At 41.7% G+C, this 22,686-nt stretch overlaps 1 protein-coding gene across 5 annotated transcripts in view; it reads right to left on the bottom strand.

Moving 5' to 3' along the window:
* PRLR (prolactin receptor) overlaps positions 1-22,686 on the bottom strand; it is a 170,090-nt gene that overhangs the window by 124,513 nt on the left and 22,891 nt on the right. The window contains exon 1 of one of the 5 annotated variants that reach the window (XM_082725869.1): positions 4,704-4,812. The exons of 3 other annotated variants lie outside the window; for them this stretch is intronic. The gene's annotated coding sequence lies outside the window, so the exon portion shown is untranslated. Of the gene's footprint in view, positions 1-4,703; positions 4,813-22,686 lie in introns of those variants that run through there. One more of the 5 variants, XM_082725871.1, reaches the window with a different exon arrangement.

Below are 22,686 nucleotides of genomic sequence, written 5' to 3'. Positions count from 1 at the left end.
ACCCTGGAAAGCTCTTTGAGATATAGAGGGTATGTCTCATCTTGACTCAAAGGAGCCCTAAGGCTCTGCACCTCTGTATCCTTCACAGGGGATTGTGAGACCACTCACTGGGTATTAGCTGCTGGAGCTTTGGGAACAGAGGACCGCAAGCTGGGTGGCTTCAACATCTCACATCTGCTGTCTCCCACTTCTGGAGACTAGTTTTCACCGGAGGGGAACGGTCATGTGATACTGATTTGACAAGATGGTGACTGTAAAACAAAGCCATTATAGCCACCAGGAGCACAAAGACGATGAGACAATGAATGAGTTGCCCCCAAGCCCTTTTCTCCAGCTCGCATTCCCTTCTGACCAGAAGCCCAAGGAGGACTGGTGTGGAGAAAGGCTTCTAAGGGTATCATTTCCAGCCAATTGTATTGTAACAGACTCCAATGCATTCTCTGTGTCTACTATCTTGTCCCTTCTAAACTATTCTCCACATTTCAGCCAGGCTTTCCTTCTGGAAGTATAAATCTAATTGATTGCACACCTTTCCAGTCCACTGTCCTCTCATGCAAAGACCTCAGTGTCCCTCCTGAGCCAGCTCTACCTTCTCTGGTCTCACTCTCTCTGGGCTGTGCACCCAGGTCTCCAGCCACTTTAATTCCAGTGACCTCCTTGCTTGCTTGGTACCCTAGCCCCTGCATTGGCTATGTTGGGAACATGCTATTCAGTGACCCCCTCCTCTCAACCTTACCTTGAAGACTCAGTTCAGGTGTCAAGTCCTTAGGACTTCTTTCCAGATCAGCTCAGATGGGATCCCAGCTCCTCAGGCAGACCCACTGTCCAGGTATCTTTCAGGAGCCCAGACTTCACACTTTTTTACCACATTATGGGTCCAGGGGTCTGTGTCCCTCAGAAGCTTCTTGGGTGCAAGGACTATATTTCAGGTATCTTCCTGTTCCAGGCCTACCCTGTTATATGACTGGTGCTCAGTCAGCATTTGCTGAGAGAACACATGAGTAAGGGAGTGACCCGTAATTTTGTTATAAACAGTAAGTACATGTCTCTGGGCTTTGTCATAAATATCTGTTTTTAATGGCCCTGGGAATTCAGGGCTCCTTGTGAAAGAGCCAGAGCCTACCTCTGCCTGCCATTCTCAGCTCTGTGACCCTCTCTTTCCCCCACCTCCAAATTTCCTGGGGACTCTGAGACCCGTGTTTAGGTTTTATAATGGTTATGGGTGGATATTCAAAGGGGCTTCCATGTCTGTGGCTAACAAACAGGATGGGTGGGAAGGAAAGGCATAGACTAGGATGGAAGGAGCCAAGTCTGAAGAATGTTCTGGAAAGCCAGGGAGGAAAAGCATGAATGGGAAGAGAGAATGGGAAGTGTCATGGAGATGTGTATTCCCAGGGCAGAGTAGCCTAGGCTCACACTGTCTCTTTGCCACTATTGCCAAATGGTGGACTGTGCCCTGGATTTCCAGGCAGGCCCTCCATGTGAAGACAAAAGTAAATGAACAAGAAATTAGGGCAAAAATTCTGTGCTAGGAAGCATCTAAATTGCAGATACCTTAAGAAAACAGGTGCTGGTGAGGCGCAGACACTATCTTCCTCAAAGAAATTTTGGATACAGAAAATTCTGTTGCAGTTCCAGGGTGGGGGTAGAGGGAGGTGTTCTGCATATGCAAGCAATGCCCCAGACACCAGGCAGGTGCAGCAGAAGGGGCCAGATGCTGTGGCACAAGGAGACGCCAGCTGTCCCCAAGATTGACCGTCTGTTGTGGTTTGAGCTTGACTCTCCTCTGCTTGTGTTTTTGATTAGACAGAGAAGTTTGGGCTGCTCTTGCTGCCCCTCTAGGAACACGCAGAGTCAACACTGGACCGTCCACCTTGCAGACATGTCTTCCTTCCTCGGGGGATTGCCATTTGGGTGATTCAAGGTGGGAAGGCAGCTCTTCCTCACTCTACCCAATGTTTCTACCTCTGCCCTCTAACTACCCACAGTAACTCTGCCTCCTCTAGTTACGTAACAGTGGGGACAAGGAGTCAATGTGTGTCTCCGGAGGAGCCCCACTATTCAAGAAGCCTTTGGGCCAAATAGCCACTATCTTCTTTTTTGTAGATACAAAATTCTCAAGAGTTCTCCACTGTGTGTGGTCACCGTGCAAGATACATGGGCATGCATGTGGGTAGAACAGGACCAGATCCCCAAACAAATTCCATCATTGTCTTCCTGGCCCCATTTACCCTTTTTATTACACTGAGAGAAAGTGATATGGGTACCAAGGAACACCAATGCCATGCTCTAGGAGATGACCAGATTTTAAGCAATGACCTTGCACCAGCACATCAGGTCTGAGTGATATATACTCTTTTGCCCAGGGAGCACCATGGAGCTAGTAATTCATAACAGGCACATTGCTATTTGTCCTGCAATTTTTGACCTGACTTACCAGCTCCTCTGGAGAGCAACCCCTTCCACTCAGCTGCATTCCCCTGGCTGGGCTCCAACCATTCCCACCCATGGACCATAACTAGTGTGGCAGAGACTTTGCTCCCACATGGGAGCATCTTTCTGAGTAGAAGGCATGGCTCATCTTGCTCTCATAGCTGTTTCTTACCACCTGAATTACCCTGCTTATTCCTTCTGTTCTACAGAAGCTGTGTGGGCTAATTCTACTGGCATGTGATTGGGTTGAAAAATGAGTGCACAGAAAGCTGGATTCCAATCCTATGGAAAGAATGCCTTTTTTTTTTTTTTTTTAACCTGGTATGTTAGGTTGGTCCATATCTCCCTTGGTTCTCCTGCCTCCCTACAGTTGGTTTTGCTTGTGTCCACACAACATCTCACAAGGCAGGTGAAGATGGTGGCAAGAGAGATGCATTCTCAGTGCAGAAGGTGAACGTCCCAGTATACTTTGCCCTATCCTGTGGCAAAGAGAGGCTCAGCCAAGTGGGCAGCTGAGACCCACTTCAGGGGCTTCAGGCTTTCTGATGATTTGGTAAAGTTCCTCTTTAGAAAAGATTTCTGGAGGTTTAGATGGCTCAACAATTATTTACTGGCTATCTGCCACATGTTGGGCTCTCAGGTTGAGGCTGGCATGATTCCTGCCCTTAGGAAGTTTCTATAAAACTTTCTGTCTATAAAAGCAGGGGAGGCCTGGTGAGAGTCAGTGAGGCTCTGGCCTGAATACAGGTTTCGAGAACCTTGCCTTAGGCTGCTTCAGGCCTCTGCACTCAAGTTTGTTATTCCACTTCTCCAAACCTTTTTCTTCTTTCACATCTTGAGGCCCTTGCTACTTTCTCTTCATCCACTCTTTTCATTGCTTTGCCATTAAAAAAAAAAAAAAGACTTTACTTATTTGAAAGAGAGAGGGCTTATGTGTGCATATGTGTGCACAAATGAGAGAACAAAAGCGTACATGTCAGGGTCGGGGGTGGGGAGGGCAGAGAGAGAGAGAGAAAGGGAAGCAGACTCCCCGCTGAGCAGGGAGCCCGACATAGGACTCAGTCCAAGGAACCTGGGATCTTGACCTGAGCTGAAGGCAGACACTTAACCGACTGAACCACCCGGCCATCCTTTCCTTTTGCCCTTTAACTCACTGAAAAGTCTGCTTGAATGGATAAATAGGCTGTGGCACATCCATACAATGGGATATTACTCAGAGCTGAAAAGAAATGACCCATCAAGCCATGAAAAGACACGGAAGAAGCTAAAATGCATATTTGCTAAGGGAAAGAAGGCAATCTGAAAAGGCTACATTCTGTATGATTCTGGTTATATGACATCGTGGAAAGCACACAATATAGACAGTAAAAAGCTCAGTGTCTGCTGATGGTTTGGGAGAAAGGAGGGTTGAGGGAGCTGGGATTTTAGGGCAGTGAAACTATTCCATATAACTCTTTAATGGTGGATACCTGACATTAGGTGTCGGTCAAAACCCACAGAACTGTACAACACAAAGAGTGAACCCTAATGTAAGCTACAGACTTGAATTAATACTAATGCATACATATTGGATCATCATTGTAATGAATGTAGCACACGAATGTAAGTTGTTAATTGTTAATAGCAGAGGAATTTGTAGGTAGGGAAGACTGGGAAACATTAGAACTCTATTTTCTTTGCAATTTTTCTGTAAACTTAAGACTGCTCTCAAAAAATGACATCTGTTAAAAGAAACAAAAGAAAACCCCTCAGCCCAATCCCCCAACTTGAACCTGGCAAGCTTGGGCTCCAGTGGCTCTGCATAGCTCACTGGCTGGCCTCTTCCTTGTCTCTCTACTTTCCAGCTGGATCTGGAAATGTTTCCAACTCCACATCAAGGCAATGCGTTCCTGACTCCAGCATCTTTTAGTTCCCCCTGCCCTACCCCAGTTTGCCCCTTCCCACTCCCCTAGGATGGACAGATCTGTCATATGATCATGCTAGTATATTGTCATGCTAGACTTTTGATCTCTGTGCCCAGGCCCAGGGAAGTGTGCCACACTTTCCTCTTGGAATACCTGAGCTCCACGGTGGGCCTTCATGTTGGTCTTTATCTTAACACAGAATGTCCTTGACCATTTCGTATCAAAACACAGACTGTTCCCTAAGACTTTGTACAACCATTGAGATCCTAGTCATGGTTCCTGCCCCCCTGCCCATTCTCAATCTCACAAGAGAAAGTGGGAGGGGATCAAAATTGACAAAGAAAGGTGAAAGTCACCAAGGCTCACCTGTGACATTCCTGCTGCCTGTCACCCCACTCACATTTCTGGCTGGAGCTTGCCACATCTTTGTTACGAGCCTTAGAGACAAGTGTTCTGAGATGTCATCCTCCCCTACATTTCCTACATGGATAAGGAGAATGTTGGGACTCTAACCAGTCATCCTTTTACAACCTGGGAAAAGGTACAACCCACTGTTAATAATTTATCTACATATTAAAGTACTGAGGTTTGTAATCATTGCTCAGTAATGGGGATAGGGCAGGTAAGAAAACCTGCTGCTGTAAAACATGAGGGCTTTTGTTTCAGCTTGTTCCAAGGGTCAGAGCATGGGGTCAGGGGAAGGCTTGCTCACCTATGTCTACTGGGTTTGGCTGGTTCCGGGGTTGGGAGAAGACCTTTGTCTTTCACAGGCTCTAAGCAAAAGGTAAAGTTGATTTTTAAAGGGAAAATATTAATATTAATATCAAGTTCCCAGAAAAAGCAGCCCATCAACTCCTGTGAAATACAGGTGCTGAAAAAGAACAAGAGAATTGTTCTTTCAGATAGCATACTCAACAGTCCTATACTGAGCCTGGCAAGCTGAGAAGTCTGAACTTAATCCTATAGGCAGGGAGGAGCCACTAAGCTTCTGGGGAGGTGCCAAGAGTAGGACAGGATAAAAGGAAAGGAAGCGAAGAGAGGAACTTAAATAGAGAAAAAGCAAAACGAGTGAGAGAACAGTCCTCTCTTAAGGTTCTCCCTCACGTGCTGTCTGCCTGTTCAGAAACTGCACACACATGCAGAACGGGCAGCTCTTATAGGGGCAAGCAAATTTTGGGTTACTTAAGGCTCACTGAAACTCTTTTAAGAATTCTCCAAAGCCTGACTCCCTGAGGAGAAGCACCTTCTTGGACCCTTGCTCCTCCTACCTTATCACTTCTTCCCACCAGAAGAAGCCAGTAAGGGGGGCAGTTCCCCACAGCAGAAGCTAATTGGGGCCAAGGGACATCTGCCCTGAGTTTAGAATCCTCACTGACTGTGAGGGTCCACCCTAGACTCAACTCCCCAGGTTTTGCAATAGTACCATCTGTCATTCACCTTATAGCGCTAGAACCCTGCTGCACAGTATGTGCTCAATAAACACTAGGTGAAGAAATAGCTGTATAAAATTGGAGCCACAGCTTCAGAATAATCTCTTTCGAACTGACTATGTCAACCATTTTCTTCTGGAACATCCCACCCCTTGTACTCTGTTTGCATTAAGGATTACAGCAGTAAGGATTACAGTGTGGAAGTGGTGGTATGAAAGCCATAGATTTCTTTTCTACTGCCTCCTCCAGCATGAGAAAGTGCCCAGGGCATAGCAAACTGTTACACCTTTGGAAGAATGTCTACAAGTTTTCTGAAGAAGACATGCCAGAGTTGTGGGACACATTTAGCAATTCCCTGGATCTTTGAAGAAAAAATAGGAAAGAGAAGAAGTCAACTAAGTTTTGCTTATCAGAATAGAAGTGTTCAATGTGTTCATGGCTCTGGCCCCCAAAGAAACCATTGCAATTGCAGTTAGGAGAAGAGAAGTCCTCTTATTCCTTTGAGGAGGTTGTCAAACTCCTTAGTTGGAATTCTTTATGAAGTCTCATTCTGAAATGTGACAGGGGTCTGGCCTTGGCAAGAAGGTGAAGGAGTCTTGCTTGGCAGAGGGTAGTACTATCTGCCAGGGGGATAGTAGAAAAGTGAATAAAGGGTAGAGTGTAGGTGGGATCTCCATGAACAAAAGCAGAACGAACCTCACCTAGCAGGCTTGTCTCCTCAAGAGGATTGCTTCTCTTGAAATAATCTTCCTCACTCCCTGGGCTAAGGCATGAAGACCACTGCACAGGAAGGAGGGCAGGGCATGGAGCTCCTGATCAGGAGCCTCAAGAGCAGCCTAAAGCCACTGGCAAAGAGATTCCAGTGTGTTTGCAAATGGACTAAGTGGGGACCAATCAAGCCCTTTCCAAGGGAATGTGTCTTGGGGGTAAGGATGTGGAGGTCTTTGGGCACCACTTTCTTCTATGACCCCAACTTCTTCTTACCCAAGGTAAATCATTTTGCCAAGAACTTTAGTCATGAAGAGAAATAAGTCACACATGGGAAAGGAAGAGGGTGAGGTCAGCTCTCCCCTTGTGCTTTGCTCTAGGACCTGGAGAGATTCACAGACTCAATGGAAGTGTTTAAAGATACAATCAATTCTTCATTCTTCTCTTTTCTGTCTTTGAACACCACTTAGTGAGAGGGCCGAGTCCTCCTCCTCTGGCTGCTTCCCCAACCCCTGGGCTTCACTGTGGGCTGGCTTCCTCCTGGCTCAGATCTGGGACTAAAGATGGGGCTAGGGCCCAGGTTGAGTTTGTATCCTTGCCTCCCCATTCAGCTCAGCTTCCTACTATCCCTCCCGACCACCATGACTGCTGGTCCTCTCATCCCAGCCATTCAGTCCTGAGGCTGGACAGAAGGACCTACAGGGTGTAAATGTGGATGGCGGCTGCAGGTAGACCAGTGCGCTAACCCTGCAGCATCCACGAGAGACAATTTTGAGGCTGGGCTGAGACCCACCCCCTTCAGGAAGCTTCTGCCACCAGTAAGTGCTGCTCTGAGCACACATCTTTGTTCAATTGTGTACTGGAACAAAGGTACCAGAATCCAAGGCTCAGGGCTTTCTTACCACTTGGGTTTGCCAACTTGGATCTACATCAGCCCCTGGGGATGCTCCTTGGGCATGTAAAAGCATGTGGACGAGACGGGCAAGCAGAGGAGCCCTGCCCTGACAGTTGTGCAGCTGTTTTGGGCGTTGCAGTGGAAAGGCATATGGAACCGTTTCTCTAGCCAGCCCTTCAATTCCTCTTACAACATCCTTCGCACCCCCCTCCCCCAGCTCCCCAGCGACGGAGCAGTTTTCTGGGTAGCCCAGATCCACTTAAGGAATTTGTCAATGGTGCTGACAAATTGTATACTCACCCTGGATTCATCTCAGGGCCCCTCTGAGAGCAGGAGGGTTGAGAAAACCTTATCCCAGAGAAGGATTCCCTTTTCCTGATCACACCTGCCAAAGTACCCAAACAGAATCATTTATTATTCGTGCATGGTTCCATGGAGCCCCTAGGGAGGCTACAAAGCTGATGACCTGGCATCAGACAGAAGGCATGTTTCTGCAGGATGCTTACAGAAGTCTCTGTATTTTACAGAACAGACAATGGCATTTTTATCTCCTCTTTGCCTTGTTCCTTTCTCAAAGACAAGGCAGGAATTTTGACTCTAATTTCCCTGTCCCTATTGAGTAATTGGCCATTTAATCTTAATTTATTCTATTCTTTTTTTTTTCTTTTAAAGATTTATTGAGAGAGAGTGAGAGAGAGAAAAAGAGAGCATGGCAGAGAGGAGTGGAGGGAAGGGAGAGAGAATCTTAAGCGCGACACGAGGCTTGATCCCAGGATCCTGAGACCACCACCTGAGATGAAATCAAGACTGCTAAACCCACTGCACCATCCAGGTGCCCTGGTTTATTTTATTCTCTGTTATTTGTGATTAAGGAGGGGGCAGCTGTTCTCTAAACAGAAAATATGCTGGCTGTCGAAAGAAACATTTTTCTGGTTTCTTGCTTTGTTTTTATTCCTAAATTCCACCACTTGGGTCTTTGTTCTCTCCTTCCCCTCCCTTTCTTTATGACTAAAAAGCATGTAACACCTATCTGGTTTAGGTTCTAAAATCAGTCACTTAGACTGTGTTTACCGCAGCTCTGATGGCATTGTCCTCAGTGAGCTGCAGACACTCTACAAGTAAGCTCATAGTCCAATGAGCCTGCCACTTCCCCAGCCTGCTGATCTGTCCCTCCTTGAACTCTTTGACCCTAAACAACCACCACCATTTCAATAACAGCAAAGTTCAAAGGAGCTAATTACGTGTCCTCTGCCTGTGAGGTCAGCTGGCTGTCCCCAATAGGCTGGATTTCTGGTTCTCCAGAGCTGGCCACAGAGAAAGCAGAGGCAGTCCCTTTGCAGGAAACCCCAGGGTCAGAGGGAATGGGGCTTCTTTTCTCTGAAGCAGGACCCCCTGACTCCCCCCTCCCCTTTCCTTACACCTCCAGCCAGGCTGCATGACTTGGGGACATAAGCAGGTTAAGATTTCTCAGAGGTAAAAATGGTTACATTTATGAGACAAATAACATATCTGGTTGAAAATGTTATTTTCTGAAAGGAAGAGTTGTGATCTACTTTGCGATTCTATGTGAGGTAAAAATTTCCAGCAATTTCCTGTGAATCTGGTAAGGACAGAAAGGTTTTTAAGACATCATTCTTCCAGCTGTATGTTTACCTTAAAGGGAGTGAAATTTAGGAAACTTCTAAAATATTGTCTAAAAACCTTCCTTCAAAAGTTGAAAATTGAAACAAACAAACAAACAAACAACAAGTTGTCCAACATATATTCTTTCCCTTTATACTTTGTCCTTTATAGCTCTTTAAATAAAATCTGGTTGTTACATGAGCAACAGTAACCACATAGCTTATTTTGATATTCCCAAATAAGGTGCTGTAGACCTGTAAAGGAGACTGAAAACTAGTATTTGGCATACTTCAATTCCTGCTATATTTTGTAGCTTCCTTAATTGTCATAAATTCCAAATCTGTACTCTAAGGCAGCAAAATTTCCAAAAACATTTTATCTGTCATTGCAACTAAATAGAAACCCAGGACTGAACGAATAGAAGAAAAACAAAGGCTTTGATAAAGTCCCCCCCCTCCTCCCCGCAAAAAAAAAATGTAGACACAGAGGGCAGTGGTCCTGCTCCAGACCCAGTCCAAAGCGCGGGTGTGAATTTCAGAAAATGCAGTTTCTTTCCTGCAAGCATGGTCCTTTAAGCCCTGAATGGTTCTGATGACTGGCAAGAAGCGGGGGCTGCCGGGGAGGAGGGGCAGGAAACTGGGAACTTGAGTAGTTGCTGAGGTGACAGGGGATGGATGACAGGACAGGAAGACCAGCATAAAACTTACTAGCTCTATAAACATATATTTTTATCCCCAGGGGTACAGGTCTGTGAATCACCAGGTTTACTCACTTCACAGCACTCACCAAAGCACATACCCTCCCCAATGTCCATAATCCCACCCCCTTCTCCCAAACCCCCTCCCCCCAGCAACCCTCAGTTTGTTTTAAAATAAAGGAGTATTTATAAAAAAAAAAAAAAAACAAAAAAACTTACTAGCTCTAGAAGTATTTCTCCCAGAATCTCACTTTTTTCCATTGGAAGTTGGGGATAAAAATACTTCACAGGGAAGTCGGGAGAAATAATATTTTAATGCACCATCCCATAGGAGGCAATAGGTAAATGGCAATGGTCATGGTGGTCAACAACCCTGGACACAAGAGTAATTCAGTTCTTGGCTTTGGCCACAAGTTGCCCCAGGTTCTTCCATCTGAAAGCCATACTTGCTCCAGGGTAAGAGAAGACTGTAAGTCATTCTCAGAATATAAACACCCTCCAGGCAGTGACTGATAATGTAATTTGTTGACTGACAATAGTTTTGCCCAGAAGAGGAAGAGACTGCTCAAAAATATACTGTTTTGGGGAAGAGTGGGTGGCTCAGTCGGTTAAACATCTGCTTTCAGCTTGGGTCATGATCCTGGGGTCCTGGGATCAAGTCCCACATTGGTTGGGGGGGTGTCTTTGTTTCCCTCTGCCACTTCCCCTGCTTGCACTCTCTCTCTGTCAAATAAATAAATAAAATCTTTGAAAAAAATACACTGTTTGTAGAGGGTAGCTTAATCTCACTCAATAAATTTTCATACTACAAGGACACGGAGATACTCTTATGGACACACTCTCTGAGAATGAAACTCTTCTTAACCAAGCTTGATCTGCAGCTATGGAGGGAACACGGGACTGAGGGAAGAGCCCAGACTTTCCAGCAGTGCTCCGACACATCAGGACACTGGGGGTACAGTCACAATTCCAACACTAAAAAGGATACCTTCTCTTTGTACAGTGCTCTCCAGCTTCCAGAGACTCTAGGCTTGTCTGGCCTGATTGGGGATCCTTCTCTCTGAGACATCAGGCCAAACAGTACTAGCCCCATTTTATAATAAACAAACAGTCCAAAGAGTCAACAGCTTTGTCAGAGATCACACAGAGGAATAGCACTGTTATCCCTCTGTTAGGGATACTGTTAGGGCAGAGTTAGAACTTGGATTCAGATTTTTCAGATCTTTTATCCTTCTTACTCAGGATTCTGTTCACAAGGCCCTGTTGTTTTGTTTTATTTTGTTTTGTTTGTTGTTTTTATTTTTTGTTTGTTTTTGTTTTTTTCCTTCCCTCAAATTTTTGCTTTATGGATCTAGAAAATTCCATGGTTCAATACCTGGGGATGAATTCTGTCTCCATCAACCCATGTACCTTTGAGCAAGTCACTTCTGCTATATAAAACTGAGTTTTTTCTTTCAGTGGGGATGAAGATAGTGGCCCTCAAAAATTATGAAAGGGTAGAAGCAATATGGTACCTGAAGTTATTAATATGGTATCTAGCACACGGTAAATGTTAAAAAGTCGATCCTTAATTTTACTCTTGTTGTTGCTATTTATCCTTCCAGGCTTGGGTTCTTTCCATGAAAATTGGAAGGCAGCCATGAAGGAGAAAGAAGAGGCTTGGATATGGCATGTGTCAGAAGACCTGTGCCCAAGCCCTGGCCTGGCTGCTGCTTAGCCGCATGGCTAAAGAGCACACCACTTCACCATTTTGCCTTACTCTCTTCATCTCTGAAAAACAAGACTGATAATACATGCCTTCTGGAGTGTCTGTGAGAGTGGAATGAAAAATAAATCCCTGGAAGTATTCTGCAAAGCCAAAGTGATGTGCAAGAGTGGGCAGAAATCCCTCTACTGGAAACCTTCTCTCCCTCATGTCCCATGATTTCACAATGAAGTATGTTGCCAAAGAATCTTTTATCTCATGAAAGCGGCAAAAAAACATGGATCCATCTTCTATGACTCAGGGAAACTGCATTAAGCAGAGGTCGAAGTTCAATCACTCACCCTCCTGGTGCCATCTTCAGAATCTATAATGAAAGGGGCCTAAGTATACCAAACACTGCTTTGGGGCAAGAGGATAAAATGAAAGGGAAGAAGTAAAAATTCAGCTGGACAAGAAAAATAAAGGTGGAATTTTCACCTGTTGGGACAGGTCAGCTTTTTGAGGGCACCCCAATAGAGAAAAAAAAAAAAGCATGTGACACTGATCCATGCTTGCCTAAGTTCAAAGCTTGGAGAGTGACTAATGAGTACTGCAAACGAAACTTTATGGCAAGAGAGAATAACCTGTGTTGGCTTGGAACACAGACTAGCCTTAGGGAGTGGGCTTATATGATTTAGTGTCTACCGAGATGCCTCAGAGACATTAGCAGTTCTAAGACGACACTCAGTTCTTAGTGAAACCACTGGTTTGGGGAAACACAGTCCAGTGCCTTGCAAAACCATGACCTTATAGAAATATGTAGTTGATCCTTGAGTGAGATTTCTTATACAAAACCAAAGCAGAAAGAGGTTCAGGGACGCCTGCGTGGCTCAGTCATTGAGCAACTGACTCTTGGTTTCAGCTCAGGTTATGATCTCATGGGTCGTGGAATTGACCTCAGGGAGTCTGCTTGAAGACTCTCTTCTTCTCCCTTTCCCCTTTCTCTTTCTCTCTCTAAAATAAAATAAATTAAAAATAAAGAGAGAGAGAGAAAGAAAAAGATTGACTCCTTATTTCCAAGTAGAGGACTCTGAATCCTTTTTTGGGCTCTCTGGCAGGGTCTAACCAAACAACCATCCCTGCCTCCACAACACAACAGGAAAACAAACCAATTCTCCATTCAGTCTAGCAGTTATCTCTGCTTTCTACAGCTTCCCTAAGGCAATAGAAGCTGGGGCCAGATTTATAAATGCGTCTGAGAAATTTATCATGTGACTCAGGCATTTATGGAGGGAAGTCTTGTTTGGCCACCCCTACACGTTTATCTTGCTACTTCTATGTTAATCCCGGCAGCATCACATTACCTGAGATTTGCCCTGTTGTCAGGATGCTTTGACTTGTAGCTGTCTCATCAGACGTAAGCCGTGCATAGCCTCCTTTTGCTCTAACCCGAGACTGGAAAAGTGCTAACATGACAACTCAATTTAACATGTGCTTCTTAAATATTAACTACGTGTGAGGAGGGGAAATCTTAGACCAGGAATGACGCAGTCTAACAGCAAAACAAAAGATAAGATCTCTCCATAGAAAGCTATCCAAATCTCTCAGTGCCCCTCCCTTCTGTAGTTTTTGTTGTAATTAAAACTGAACAAAATAGCCACACATAAAATAAAGGACTCTCTTCAAAGGGCCATTACCAAACAAGCCTCAGAAGCAGGAGAATGTGGAAAGATACTGGGCCCATGTTTTTTCATCTGTACTATAATCAAAGAAACACCTCTTATGATCTATCCTATAAACATGGTCAGAGGATTAAGGAAATGCTGTTATAGGTATTTGCCATATGCATATACACATACACATATGTGTATATGTGTATATGTGCATATGCCATTTGCATATACACACAGATACAAAGATCTACATATCTATATATAGGTATATAATATATAAATATATAACATAGGTATATAATATCTATATGCTCAACATATATTAAAATTTCAGAGATATAAGAATGAACATGAAAGTGACAATGATTTCCAAAACATGGACTGAATATCCTTTCCATATGGAAAGGGTGAGTATGATAAAATGGAATACTAATGTCTTTGTGCAGGCCAGTATTGCAAATTATTTCATAACACTTTAGAGCTGGAGGAACCTTCGTAGGCCAGTCTAGCTCAGCCTCAGACATCATGCTTTTATTCCAGCTTAGCATCACCCTCCGACAGTTATTCGATCTCTGCTCAAACACATCTGGGTAGATGGAGATCACTACTTCGCATAGTAGTTGCAGGGTATCATAGGGAAAGGTCTCCAATGTAACCATGGTTTGACTTAGGATTTCCCCAATTTAAGGTGATATTAAAGCAATATGCATTTAGTAGAAATCATACTTTGGACTGTGATTTTTGACCTTTTCCTGGGCGAGGGATATGTGGGAAGAGCCTTTCTGGTGATATTGAGCAGTGGCAAAGAGCCATTATGAGAGTGAACAAATGGTGCACTTACAACCTTCTGTCTACAGACAACCATGCTATTTTCCCTTTCAGTACAATATCACATAGATTACATAAGAGTCAACCCTTCATTATAAAACAATCTTTGTGTTAGATGATCTGGACCAACTGGAAGCTCATGGAAGTGTTCTGAGCACATTATAGCCTAAGCTATAATGTTCGATACATTAGGTGTCCTAAATGCATTTTCAACTTAATATTTTCAACTGACCATGGGTGCACTGGGACATGGCTTCACTGTAAGTCGAGGAAGTTCTGTACTAGTAAATTGAAAGCTTTTCTTTGCACTCATAGATATGTCCTACTCTAACAGTGCCCACTGTACTGGTTCTGTGTTTCGGAGGAATTCTGCCTCCTCCACATAATGGATCTTTGATGTTAAACTTCCAGCAAATACTGACTCCTAATAAGGTATCAAAGGCTATAGATATTCAAAACACAGGAGGTGACTTTTAAAACCACAATATCTGAATCATACTGTGGAGTTTACTTAACATTCAAGCTTCCAAGGTAAATGATATCTTACTCCTTCGGTAAGTACAAAGTAAGAAGACAGCCTTAAGGAAGGCCTATTTGGATGTTATTAATATCATTGCATAAAGGGAAACACTTGTAGGGCCTGTCTGTCCTGGGTTAACTTCAACTTACATTTCAATTTCTTTGCCATTCTCTTCATGAATATTTAAACAAAACCAAACAACCTGTACTACTCAGGGGCAAAATCCATCTCTCTGATTTGCAGGATTTAACTTTCAAAGTCTCGGGTAGTGAGGACAGTTGCAGTGTTAGTAACGTCTCAGAGTAGCTTCCTTCTAGCACTTCACTGCTCTTAACAGGACGAGGCTGCCCAGTCCCAGATGCCTGGTTTCAAAAAGCCAGGAAAGGGCAAAGGAAAAGATACTTGGAAACATGACCAGGGGTATCTTTCATTCCTTGATCCCAAGACCTGTGTTACAGACCATTCATCCTTTCAGTTTCAAACTTAGCCAGTTATCAGATATATTCTCGAACAGAGCCTGTCCTTACCAATGCTCATTGCAGTAGAACACACAAATGCATTAAGGTCTCTAGATTCAAGGGGGATATGTGCTGTAGTTAAGGCTAGAGACTCTGAAGCCAGGTTGCCTGGGATCACCTAACTTAACTCCTTATACTTTACTTTCCTCATTTGTTAGATGGAGATAATAATAAGAAAACTCACTGATTGCTTCTGCCAGACAATTTATGTATTTGCACTCAGTGATCTTTGGTCAAATCCAGTGTGGTGGTCTTTTGCTTTTGGAGGGACGAATGTAATCTTGCAGAGAAAACCATGCTTATGAAACAAGAGATCTGACTTCAAATCTTCTACTAACAGTGACTCCCATGCATCACAGAAGAAAGCACTGAGCACAGTATTCAGCCCTTTACAGTCTGACCCAACCTGTTTTTCTCAGCTATACTTGCTGTCCTTTCCTACTTCTTCCTCACTTGTTTTGCCCATCAGGCTACTTGCAACTGCGCCAGATCTCAGGAACATGTGACGTGCTGTTAAGTTTGCATGTGCTATTTTCTCTATAAAATCTCCTCTTTACTTTCTTCTTCTGCTTGTTCAGTAACTGCCCCCAACTGCATCCATGACTTTATCACAGCTCTTTCCTCCACCAGACTTGTGCATTTTTGAGGGTGGAAAATGGTCCCCTTTTCATCTTGGTGCCTTAGATCATATCCAGCACAAAATGGGCAAGAAATAGCAATTGGAAAATGACTAAGAGATTAAATGCATATCTTTTAGGTAATTCTTTTAAGAAGGATGGTCATAATATGACTTGTTTCCACTTTAGAAAAATATGTCAGGGCATCTGTTTGAAAGCAAACTAATAATACAAGATATATTAACAAAATACATGATAGGAAAGCAATATAGCCTAGGTCATTCCTCTGCTCCTGTGAAAGCTGACAATTATTTTATGTGACTCTGAAAATGTCAGTGGAAATTCCTCCTTTAATGAAATCCCTCCCTTTAAGGGATGTTGTATAATGACCCTAACTCCTGGCCTCGTTCTTAAACACGTTACAAATCCCTGATGGTGTCTCGGTGTCAGCTGTGTTCTTGGTAGATTTTGCTCCATAGTGGGAAGGAAGATGATCTGAGCCCACACCACATCTTTCATCTGGCTTTGGAAGGAACACCAATTACCAATTACCAGGTTACCTTGTTGATGTGTTGCTTCAAATGCGCCTCTGTTTGAGAACAATCCTTTCAGAAAGACTGAGCTGTTCTTCTCTACAGGCAGTAGAAAAGTGAATGGAGTCTAGTGCTATGGAAGTTGGGCTCCTGGCAAAATATAGTTAAAAAAATCCTTTAGCTATCTAACATGTGGTTATGCCAGGGGGACAGTAGCTGCAGGAGATGCCACGCTCAGCAAGACATTCTGCTGAGTGTGTAACTAACAAGACCCACTGGATGGAAGAAAAGAAATGATGAACCAAGATTTCTTGAGTTCCTACCATGACCAGGGTCATTCCATTGGGTCTGAAATCATCACAAGGGGGCAGACAGCACCCTGTCATGCCAAAACTTTGGATTCAACATGTCTGCCCATTTGTGGTCTGAAGTATTATCCACCACTCATGGCATAAAAGGGAGTAGAAATCTACTAAGTGATGGTTCAGTGGCTATTAGTACAGATCTCATGGGGATCTGTGCTAGTCTAACACAGCTTTGCTAAGAACTTGTCATACATATGTGTAAAGAGACCAGTGATTCATAACGGAGCAAGAAAAGCATTAGTGGGGCTACCTTACTTCTTGAATATGGTTTCTTAATAACAAAGATCCTTTTTTTATCTAGTGGACAAACATAGGAATTTTGAGTCTTTATCAAAAGCTCAGAATTGCTGTGCTAAATATTTTGAGCAGGTAGTTGATCTTTTTCTCCTTGAACCTTTATCTTTGTTTGGTATCCTTGGGGTTGCAAGTTAAGATTGAGAAAGTCAAGACTGATGTTTTTCTTTTTATTTATTTATTTATTTATTTATTTATTTATTTATTTTTGAGAGTCATGAAGAGAACAATCTAGCTCTTATTTTTATTGGTGGTGATAAGAAAAATCAAGGGCAGGGACGTATGTGTTTCTTAGAAGCACTGTTTTATGGGGCATTGTTTTCATGGTACTTTAGGGAATATATTTCCAAGGCTAATTGTGTGAAACTTTTCTCTCAAAAGAAGATTATAATTTACCTTTGTTGCCTCACTTCTTCATTAGAAAAGGATCCTGTGTATAACACATACTTACATATGATGATAAAATAATTAATAGCTATGTTTTGAATCTTATGGCTAGGATAAGTCTATTTCCTGAGGAAGCAGGGTTTGTGATTTTCATTGCATGCAGCAGAGGGTTCCTACAGGATGCCTGGAGAACTGCACTGAAGCCTCAGTCTTAGTTCCTGTATTATTTAGTGTTATTCTTCAAAGACTCTTACCTCACTAGTCTTAGTACCCCCAGATAACAATGTAATATAATTCCAAAGTCAAGAGCTTTCTTGAGAGACAACGAATATAATCCTAAGAGAAAAAACAGATTATTTTTATTTATTTTCCAGAGAAAGAGAGAAAGAAAGGACAAGGAGGGGGAGCAGCGGTCAGAGAGAGAAGCAGGCTTCCTGCTGAGCAAGGAGCCTGATGCAGAACTCGAGTCCAGGACCATGGGATCATGATTTGAGCTGAAGGCAGACTCGCTTAATGACTGAATCACCTAGGTGTCCCTCTTCAAAAGATTTTTAAACAATGTGGCTGACTTTCAAATTCCAAAGACTGGACTCACTGTCCTGCACATGGCAATGGTAGAGGTAGGAAGAAGACCTTGAATTCCCCAGTGTAAGAAATCTTGTCTTCTATAACTCTATATATCTACTTTTTAGTACAGTTCCTGATACATCATAGGACCTCAGTAAGCATTCATTGTCTTGAATTCAGATGCTACTCAGAGATAATAATGCCACATCTTTGAAGACATACACCTAATCTTCCTTTTAAGAAAATAACAAAAATAGGATTAATTAGATTTCTGTCACCCTTCTTTCCCAGGATATTTGGTCCTCTGTGAGAGGTTTCTTTTGTTGAGATAGCACTTCAAAATGCTAAAGAATGATAGAGGATTCATCATGCAAAATAGAGAAACATGACAGTTGTTCACACAAACTTGAGCTGGATTAAGTGAGGAAGTTAGCCGAGATTCAAGGGGGAAATGTGCAGAATGATAAAATTTTAAAACTTAAAAGGACATAAGAAGACATTTATTAGATTTCTGGAAACAAGTACCAATTTTGACTACTTAAATAGACATGGGTTGGAGGAAGGAAAAGAAGAAAAGGTCTAGACAATATTAAAAAAATCAAGACCTATGGTCAGACTGTAGCCAGAAACTCCAAGGAAATGTGAGGACTAATGGGACCCCTGGCACTGAAAGGTGAATCCCATTTACTAATAAACATACAATTTGCTGCTGAAAACAAAACAAAACCTTTGGCTTAAAATAAGACAGGCAGATAGTTCACTCCCTTTTTGAAAACTGTTCAGCTACCCTTTTGTTGAATGCAACCATCTTCAACCCAGCAGAACATCCCCTCTATATCCATAAGAAAATCTCAACCTTCGGGGTGCCTGGGTGGCTCAGTGGGTTAAAGCCTCTGCCTTTGGCTCAGGGCATGGTCCCAGAGTCCTGGGATCGAGTTCCGCATCGGGCTCTTTGCTCAGCAGGAAGTCTGCTTCCTCCTCTCTCTCTGCCTGCTTCTCTGCCTACTTATAATCTTTGTCAAATGAATAAATAAATTAGATATTAAAAAAAAAGAAAAAGAAAATCTCAACCTTCGGGAAATAGTGAATTGGGATATTACAAGAACAGGCAGTGGCACATTGGATCCTGGAATATATATCTGACAGGTAAAGACTGTGGGGGGAAAGAGGAAGAGTCCTAGAAGAAAGGCATCTCAAAGACAATGAATTTCTGTGGTTCCTGTGTTGTGGGTAGGAGAATAGGTGGTGCAGGAAGAGAAGATCTTGCCTCAATACACAAAACTACACCAGTGGCATTCCTGTTAGATGCTGATAACTAGGACACGTCATTCTGCCCTCCAGCTGTGAACCAGAAAACTTATAGCCTGGTACATAACGAGCAGGTCCCAGAACACATTGCACATGCCATGTGTTCACAAATATTGGGTCCAGGTGGATTCAGTTTCATTCCTGGATGAGTAAACATGAAAAACAAATAGCACAGACAGTAGGTAAAGTATATAACAAGGAAACTGAAACATCCTCTCAAAGACAATTTTAGAAAACCATTTCTCATTCTCAGTTGATGTAACAAAAAGACACCATGAAAGTGGACAGGTAGCTGTTATGAGATAAAAGGCTGGGGAAGACCAGGAGGATGGTAGGGAAACCAAAAAATGAATGGTATTAATATCATATCATATAATATCATATGTCCACTGAAGGTAGTAAGAGGTAAGACTGACACTACAGGACACAGAATCAGATACTTCTTAAAATACAGAGGCCCTATGTTGCTCTCCTTAAAAGGAAGCAATGAGATGAGATGCTAGATACATAAAGTGAGGCACAAAATCAAATTAGGGCTATTTTGTACTCCTGAAAAAAGGACCAGTAATCACCATGAGATTATGCTACGTGCCTACCGGAAGGTCTAAATGAGAGAGTGACAACGCCAATGTCACCAGGGATACAGAGCAACCGAAACTCCTAAATTGCTGGGAGGCATGTAAAATGGCAACAAGCACTTCAGAAAACTGCTGTCAGTTTCTTAACAGGTAAATATATTCTCAGTCTTTGACCTCCAAATCCCACCCCTACAGAATTATATATAAAAAAAAAAAAAGAAAAAGAAAGAAAGAAAAGAAAAGAAAGAAAAAGAATACTACGTTCATGACAAACCTAAAAAGAATGTTAATAGCCACTTTATTTATTATAGCCCTGAACTGAAAATAGCCCAGGTAACCAAAAGCAGGAAAATCTATCAACAAATCAGAGTGTATCCATACGACAGAATGGTATTCAGCAACACATGAAATGAATCAGTGACACAAGCAACAACTTGGACAATAACCATGTGCACAGAAACAGATAACCATGTAATTATCCAAGAATGCATTGTAAATATGACTACATTGCTGAAGAGATAAAATAACTCATGACAGAGAAGTGAAAGAATATAAAATATGTAACTGACCATAACCTGAATAAAAAAATGTTTAAAAATCTAAAAAAAAAAAAAATCTAAAAAACTCATGCAAGAAGTCTCATACATAGTATTATTGTTTAATTCCATTTATATGATATTCAGAACAAGCAAAAAAAATCTTAAGTGATAGAAATCAGATCAGAGGTTGCCTCTGGGTTTGGGATTCCCCAGGAAAGGGTATGAGGAAATTATGATGGGAATGTTTGCTAGGGATTGACAGGGATGTGGGTTACTCAGATATATGAGTTTGGCCAAACACATAGGGTCTTTGTATTTCATTGGATCTTAAGTTACATCTCTACAAAAAAGCATTCAAATTTTAAGAATGTGTTTTTAAAAAGAGGATATATTATGGAGGGCACATATTGCATGGAGTACTGGGTGTGGTGCATAAACAATTAATTTTGGAACACTGGAAAAAAATCAAATCAAATCAAATTTTTTAAAAAAGAGGATAAATAAAACATAACTGAAAAAACATTCAAAAATCACAAAAGGAGTTGTGAAAATAGAAAACTTCCCAGGGCTAATGAAAGGTCTGATTCTGAAAATTGACATATTCAGCACATTCTATTAAAATCCAAAAAAAACCTCACACCTAGATGTGTTATGACAAAATATTTGAATTAGAAAGTAAAACCTATAAGTCCCAGGGAAAAAAATTATGAAGAAACAAAAATATGAATCATCTCAGATTTTTCCACCACATGACTAAATGTAAAAGGCAAGAAAGATGTTTGAGACAAGAATTTCATACACAGTAAAATCATTCTTTATGTTCAAAGAAAACAGAGGTTTGTTTAAACAGATCAAAGGATTCAAAAAATATGATGCTCTTGCTTCACTTACAATAATCCTTTTTAAAAAAAATTTTTTTCAGTGTTTCAAAATCCATTGCACCACATCCAGTGTTCTATGCAATACATGCCCTCCATAATAACTCTTAAAGATCTCATTAGCTGCCTGAGAGATTAATTAAAATGAGTCAAAAATAAGAAATTTAGTGTAAATGGCCATGTACACAGAAACTAGATAACCATATAACTATCCCAGAATATATTGTAACTATGATTGCATTGCTATTAAGTAAATAAAAAAATTCATAAAGAGAAGTAAAATAATATAAAATATGTAACTGACAGTAACCTGAAAAAAATGTCAAATTATTCTTACAAATGCTAAGAAATGGTTGAAAGGAAGTAAAATGGATTGACTGTCTCATCTTTAATAGAGCTATTCAAGCATATCCTTTCATTCTGAACCTAATTATAAAAGTAGATGATCTCTATGACTTAAGTATAAAATACAGGGGCAAGTGTTTGAAAAACTTTAAATCCAATCACTCATAGAATAAAAAGAGGGTAACTGTCTTCTAAATTATTGGGAAAAGTAAAAGCAAAACCAAACCATAGTCCATGTGGCAATAGATTTAAAAAAAAAAAAAAAGGACAAGGGTGAACAGAAAAACTGGATCAAATAAATATTAATGTTGACTGTTATGATTGGTGTAAATTTCCAACTGAGAGAAAAAGTCTTCTGTGGTCAAATACATTTAAGAAATGTTGGGTTCAACTCAGTTCAGCTAGTTTCTTTATTAAAGATCTCACACCATTAATTTGTGAATATGAATTATTAATCCCTGGGAGAGAGGATTTCATTTGTAACATTTCCCATGCTTGTTTTATTAGCTCTCATTGAACATACTTTTCAAAAAATGTTAAATAACAGACATTCTTCTTAAAATTGATACTAATGATGTTCACTATTCTCACGACTATTTAATAGATGTTGGAATCAATGCTAGAAGACATCAAATAAAAATTGGAAGGGCAACTATCGGAAGGAAGAAAATTACCATTAATGGACATCATGATTACAAATTCTTATTATCAAATAAAAATTCTTATAATCAATTGAGAGTTAGTTAGACAAAAAGAAAATATATGTACATTAGTAGTTTTCTTTTAGTCCAGCAATATCAGAGAGAAGATATGGAAAAAGGTCCATTCATAAGAAAAAAACTAAAATTGTAAGATATGTAAGAATAATTCTAACAAAAAAAAATAGCCTATTAGAGTAAAACTATAACATTTTAACAAGAAATGTAAGAGAAAATTCAAGTCCATGGGTAAATGTTCAATGTTTCCTAATGGGCCGACTCTATTAAAAAGATTGTCAGGGGGTGCCTGGTTGGCTCAGTGGGTTAAAGCCTCTGCCTTCCACTCAGGCCATAATCTCAGGGTCCTGGGATCGAGCTCCATGTGGGGGGGGGGGTGTCTCTGCTCAGCAGGGAGCCTGCTTCCCTTCCTCTCTCTCTGCCGACCTATCTGCCTACTTGTGGTCTTTGTCTGTCAAATGAATAAACAAAATCTTAAAAAAAAAAAAAAAGATTTTCAGTTTTTGGGCACCTGGGTGACTTAGTCATTAAACATCTGCCTTTGGCTCAGGTCATGATCCTGGGGTCCTGGGATCGAGCCCCATATCAGGGGTCCCTGCTCAGCTGGAAGCCTGCTTCTCCCTCTTCCACTCTCCCTGCTTGTGTT

This window comes from Mustela nivalis, assembly GCF_964662115.1.
Source record: "Mustela nivalis genome assembly, chromosome: 3".
Taxonomy (NCBI): domain Eukaryota; kingdom Metazoa; phylum Chordata; class Mammalia; order Carnivora; family Mustelidae; genus Mustela; species Mustela nivalis.
Note: the sequence above shows the minus strand (reverse complement) of the source record. Positions and strands in the feature narration are given on the sequence as shown.